Here is a 6,000-nt window from a genome sequence, read left to right as displayed (position 1 = left end):
GGTCTATTCCAGTTCAACAATAGTGTGCTTGTGGTGTAATCCCACCAAGACACACTTCTGAGGGCCACGTCAGGGAACAGTGACATGGTTTGGAAGGACACAGCTTGGGGACAGCTGCCCTCTGCCCAGGCCCGAGGGTCTGTCACTCTGAGTCCCTTCATCTTCCTCAGTTTCCTCATCTGTGAAAGGGAATAACGCCAGCCACACCATAAGATTCCTGGAAGGAGCAGTACAGTGATTTACGTAAACACCTGGGCAATGCTGGGCATTTACGTAAACACCTGGGCAAATTGATTGTATAGCTATGTCGTTCCCATCCGCTGTGATTCCCTGATATAGAAGTTTCCTGAGAGTGCCTCCCAGATCGGCTACAGAGCTGGAGACTAGAAAATTCCACCCTCCCTCACCTCTTTGCTCCCAGAGTCCTCCTCCCCCATATGTGTCTTCCCTCACCGCCAAGCTCAGCTCCTCATCCGACTCTGGCAGAGGCCAGAATGGCCAGGTGAGCATAGCGGGACCCAGGTGAGGCCACGCAGCCCAAGCGGCAGAGCTAAAGTCCCATTGAGGGCCGATGTTCCTTTCCCAAAACGGCAGACCCCCATGTGACGACGCAGGCCCACAGGCTCGCGGCCCACTCACCGTCCAGCCACCCCTCGCTGTCCCCAGGTGACCTCATTGCATTCCTGTGGCTCCGGCTTTGCTGGTGTGGCAGCAGCCGCTGGAGTCTTGGCACCCTCCCACCAGCAAGTGGGGAGGGGGCTCCAGGGGCCAAATTCTTCTTCAAATGAGATTCCCGTGGTTTCCTCAGCTGAGGCGTCTGCGGAGCGGAGAACAAACAATGTGGAATTAAATTTCTCTGGAAAACAGGCTTTGAAAGTGAAGATCTAAGCATCTCTTTGGGTGTGGGGCCGACTCGCCCCGTGCCAGGCTGGACTCCCTGCACCCCCCAGGCTCAGGGCTTTAGCAAGCCCAGGGCTCTTGAGACTCTGTCGCCCCTGCCATGCCCCTGCAGCAGCCTCCCACCCTGTTTGACCTCAGAACTGTCACCAGAGAAGGGCTGCAGCTTTTCCTGGCTAGTGCACTCTGACCAGAGACAGCTGGGAATCCTGAACAGGAGCATCCTCCTGGGACGAGGTCATACCAGCTGTGTCTGATGCTGCCGCCACCGCTGGGCGGGATTTCAGGATCAGGTTGCAAAGACTAAGGGACGTGGTGAGACTGGCTGTCTCCCTGGGTCCCCAGGCCCCAGCAGCATATTCTAGAGTAATGAGAAGCACAGAAAAGAGAAGGACAAAGAGGCAGAGTCACCAACTAACAACCCAACCCCAGCCCAATTTCATCTTAGAGCCTCGAAAGAAAGACTCCTACACATGTGGTGTGTCCATGCAATGAAATATTACTCAGCCATAAAAAGGCATGAAGTGCTGATTCATGTCACAACCTGGATGAACCTTGAAATCATTATGCTAAGTGAAAGAAGCCAGCTACAAAAGACCACATATTGTGATTCCAGTCCTATGAAATAGTCAGAGCTAGGACAGAACGCAGATTAGTGGTTATGCCAGGGTCTGAAAGAGGGAGTTGGGGTGACAGCTTCATGGGTAGAGTTTCCTTTTGGACTGTTGAAAGTATTGTGGAGCTAGATAGACAAGGAGGTTGCACAGCACTGTAATCCACTAAATGTCACTCATGGTTTCATGCTATCAAGGGTAAGTTCCTTGCCCCAGGTTCCCAGCTCCAGAGGAATCCTGCTCCAGCTTGACCTGTGGACTCCACATTTCACAGGGGTGTACCTCCAAGAGCCACAGCTCTTCAGCCACACTGAGCACACCGAGGACCATTACATTCCTGCCTAAACGCCCTGAGACTTCTCCAAGTTCCTTTTCCCAAAGGCAAACTGCACCCTGGGTCAAGGGGCAGGCAAGGGACAGCTGTTTGCAGGGGAGAGAGAATAAGATTTCACTTATGCAGCATGAGCTGACCACCCCTTCTGGTGCAGGATGGAACCAGGAGTGAGAAGAGAAAGGAGTCTGACCACAAGCTAGGGGTTGGGTTCCAGGCACCAGCCCTCCCTGATCAGATGCCTGCTGGCACAGAATTCTAAGTCATCAGAGAATTATGAATTTAACCCTGGCCTTCAAGTTCATTGCAAAGGTAAATATGTCAAGACAGATGAGCAGAACTTATCTGATTAACAGTTTATAAGCTTGACTTACAGTTTTTGAATCTTAAAATTGTGGTTTTCATCTGTATTTGTCTTCTATTGTTGTGTAACAAGTGACCACAGACTTAGTGGGTAAATTCGTAGCCATTTATGAACTCACAGCTCCTAGGTCAGAACTTCAGAAGTCCGGATGGACTCAGTGCTCCGCTTACACAAGGCCAAAATCAAGGTGTCGGCCAGGCTGGGCTCATGTCCGGAGGGTCTGGGAAAGAATCCACTCTCAGCTCATTCAGATTGTTGGCAGAATTCACTTCCATGTGGCTGCAGAATTGAGGTTCCCATTTCCAAGCTGGCTGTCAGCCAAGAGTTGCTCTTAAGTCAAATCCTTCTCATGCTTTTAGTCTCTCTAACATCCTACTCTGCCACCAAAGGAGAGAAAATCTTCTTATAAAGAGCTCACCTGATTAGGTCAGACCCATCTAATTAATCTCCATATTTTTTTAAAGATTTATTTATTTATGCACATAAGAACTGGGTACAGGCCAGAGGTATGGGGGCTGAGAGGACTCATCAGAGACAGAGTGGAGAGCAGAACAGGCGGATCTACTGAAATATACTGCTGAGGGGAGCAGCAGGCGAGACAGGAGAGGTCTGCTGCACCATGTGGGTTAGCTCCCTGGCAGGAGATGCAACTTACACTGAAGTGGCTGCAGATAGCTTCACAGTGCTACGTCTTAACGCCTTGTGCCACGAGGGAGGCCCCTCTCCATATTTTATAGCCAGCTGACTCGGGACTTAACTTTATCTGCAAGATCCCGTCATTGATTAGTATCTGATTTTGTAACCAGGGATCTTGGGATAGGCCATCTTCAGAATTCTCCCTACCACTGCCTGCATTAGTAATTTCCCTAGGCCTTGGCAATGTCAGGGGGCACCTGCTCCAGCCAGGTTTGTCCAGTGCTCTTTACCTCAGGACTTTACTCCTGGGAGCTTTACCTAACCTAGAGCAACCATGGCCCCCTTCTGTGGCCAAAATTCTGCCCTGTCCCCTTCAAGGATCTGATATACTGCTACCTCCTTCATGAAGCCTTCCATCTAAGACCCAAGAGAATTAATCTCCCCCAGGAAACACTTTTTATCCCTCTACAGTGTGTTTCAGCCTGCCTTGCGTCATGGAGAGCTCTAAGTCCTCTCCCACCACAAGACCAAGAGCAACCCGGGACAGGAACCACCCATCCTGCACACCCGCCAGGGCCAGCAGGGATCCTGAGAGAAATGATATGGTCCCCACCTTGGAGGACCCCACATAGTCAGCAGACCAATGAGCCTAAAAGCTCTCAGCACTTAGGCATGCTCTATGCAGGGCCTCCCTGGTGGCACAAGGGGTTAAGTCACAATACTATGAAGCTATCAGCAGCCACTGCAGCACGAGTTCAATCCCTGGCCAGGGAGCTACCCACATGGCACAGCAGACCTCTCCTTCCTCACCTGCTGCTCCCCTCAGCAGTGTATTTCAGTACATCTGCCTGTTCTGCTCCCCACTCTTTCTCTGGTGAATCCCCTTACCGCCCCCCCCCCCATACCTCTGGCCTGTACTCCAGTTCTTGGATGCATGAATAAAAAAATAAATCTTTAAAAAAAAAGAATGCTCGGTGCGTACTGGCCATAGCTCGTAATTTCCAACAGCCCATGACATTCCTGCATTTACAGGCAAGGAAACAGATCCAGAGACTCGTGCCACATTTATGGGGAAAACTGGGGGCCCAACCCCAGAATCTAACCTTATAACTCCTGCACTCAGCTGCCTCACAAAATCTTAAAGAATCTGGCCCCCACTGTTTGCTCCGGGGCCAGACACCATGTTCACCAGGCTGCCACAGCTGGGCTCAAGAAATGAAGGCCCGGGAGCGGGCAGGGATGGCGGTGGGTAAGAGCGCAGAGTATCATTCCTCTTACCCACGTGGGGCCTCATAAAGAGTAATGAGCATTGTCTGGTATTCGAATGCCACATTAGAGAGTTCCAAAAGTAAAATCGCTTTTCCATTGGGGTGAAGGTGAAGTTTAAACAGTTGTTGAGGCTGTAACTGTTTGAAAGGAAAATAGTGTGATTTAGAAATAAATTTTGAAAGTGTTCCTCTGGTTATATGATGGTGATGCTGAAAACCTTGTGTATTCTCATGATCTTTCCCATCCACCCTTCCAAAAAAAGAAAGAAGTTGTTTAACTTGCATAAAAATCTTCCAAATGAAAGATTTGAGTGGGTTTAAAACCCATTTGCTGAAAGTATTAAAATGCAACATATTCCAATTTCTTTACAAGAACAACTGATTGACATGAGAGAAGACAGAAATTTGAAAGTCAATTTTGAACAAAACCCGTGCATAATGGGGAGACGGCATTGAAAACTGGTAAGTGAATGTCACGATTGGAGGAGCTGAGGCCACCAGGCCCCTGATGTGCTAGGTCTAGGCATGGTCATGAAGCTACTTTCAGCCTCTAAAACTGTATAAACCAAATTCAGGACCACACATTCTAGTCCCTGTTCCACAAAATGTTAAACCAGGATTTTCAAAAATTAGCATATTCCATCACACTGCCTGACTGTCAGGGATTTTATACCATTATTAAATGAATGTCATCAAATTATCTTAAAGCATTACATTTATTATATTTTTCATTTATATGGTTTTATAATGTACATAATATAAATATGCATGATGCAATGTATACATCTCTGCATAATGTATACCACATATACTGTAATGTATACACATTGTTGTAATGTACCTGCTAGTGTACTAGTAGATGTAAGTAGTTCCTATGTCTGGTTTATAAAGTTTCACATATGTGATTTATAAATAAATAGATATAGAGGGTACTGCTCAACATTTTTTACCGATAGGACTTATAAACAATCAAGTTTGGGTTCAGGGATATCCACAATGCCTAAAGGCCCCTCCAACTCTGGCTTTAGAGACACCTGGGGCTCACCAAGACCTGGGTGGAGACATTTGTAATACAGATGTCCCTACTCACCTGGCCGGCAGGTGGAGTTTCAGCCATGCACGTGTTGTGGCTTGAGAGTCAGAGATACAGAAGAGCAAGACCAGAACCCCCCCCCTCACCGAGGGGAGCCACACCATAAAAACCAGAATCCCCTCCCCAGGACAAGGAAGACCTCATTCCTCTCCTCACTTTGCCCCCTGCAACAGGAGAAGGAAAACAAGACTTCCTTCTGCTCAGAGGTAGCCAGAGCCCCTGAGGGGGTAGCTGTCTTTTCTGGAGCATCTGGCAATGCCAGCAAACTGGCAATGGAGACCAAGTATGAAGTCAGGTGTCCAGAGAGCCAAGACTGACCTTTGGAGCAGAACCTGGTTTTTAGGTCCCCATATTCTCACTATGGTCTCTGTTGAAAAGCTCTTCCTAGTCATTTCAGTCTTGCAGGCTTCAAACAAATCCTACAACATTTAAGAAGCTAACCACCCAGGTTAGTTCTTTGTCCCACTGTAGCAAAGCACATCCCTCCCCAATCTCTGCATCTGTCTTAGCACCCAAAAATGAAGCATCCCAGAGAAAAGTTAAGTTTATAGCTCTGCTACCTGCTCAGGGGGCTCAGCAGACCTGAAGCAAAATGGTCTTTCTCTGACACAGACATGTGGATGCCCTGCTCTCCCTGCAATCCCTGCTCTCCCTGTAATTCCTGCTCCTGCTCTGTCTCCACTGCCCACCACTGAGAAACCAGGCTGTTAGGCCAACCCCCTGACCCAGCCCACCTGCATCAGTCACTGACAGGAAACAGAAACCACACTACCTAATTTAAGCAGAAAGGAATTTCA

This window comes from Talpa occidentalis, unplaced genomic scaffold, assembly GCF_014898055.3.
Source record: "Talpa occidentalis isolate TD23 unplaced genomic scaffold, MPIMG_talOcc4v2.1 talOcc4.7, whole genome shotgun sequence".
NCBI classification, from domain to species: Eukaryota; Metazoa; Chordata; class Mammalia; order Eulipotyphla; family Talpidae; genus Talpa; species Talpa occidentalis.
This window is presented reverse-complemented; position numbering follows the sequence as displayed.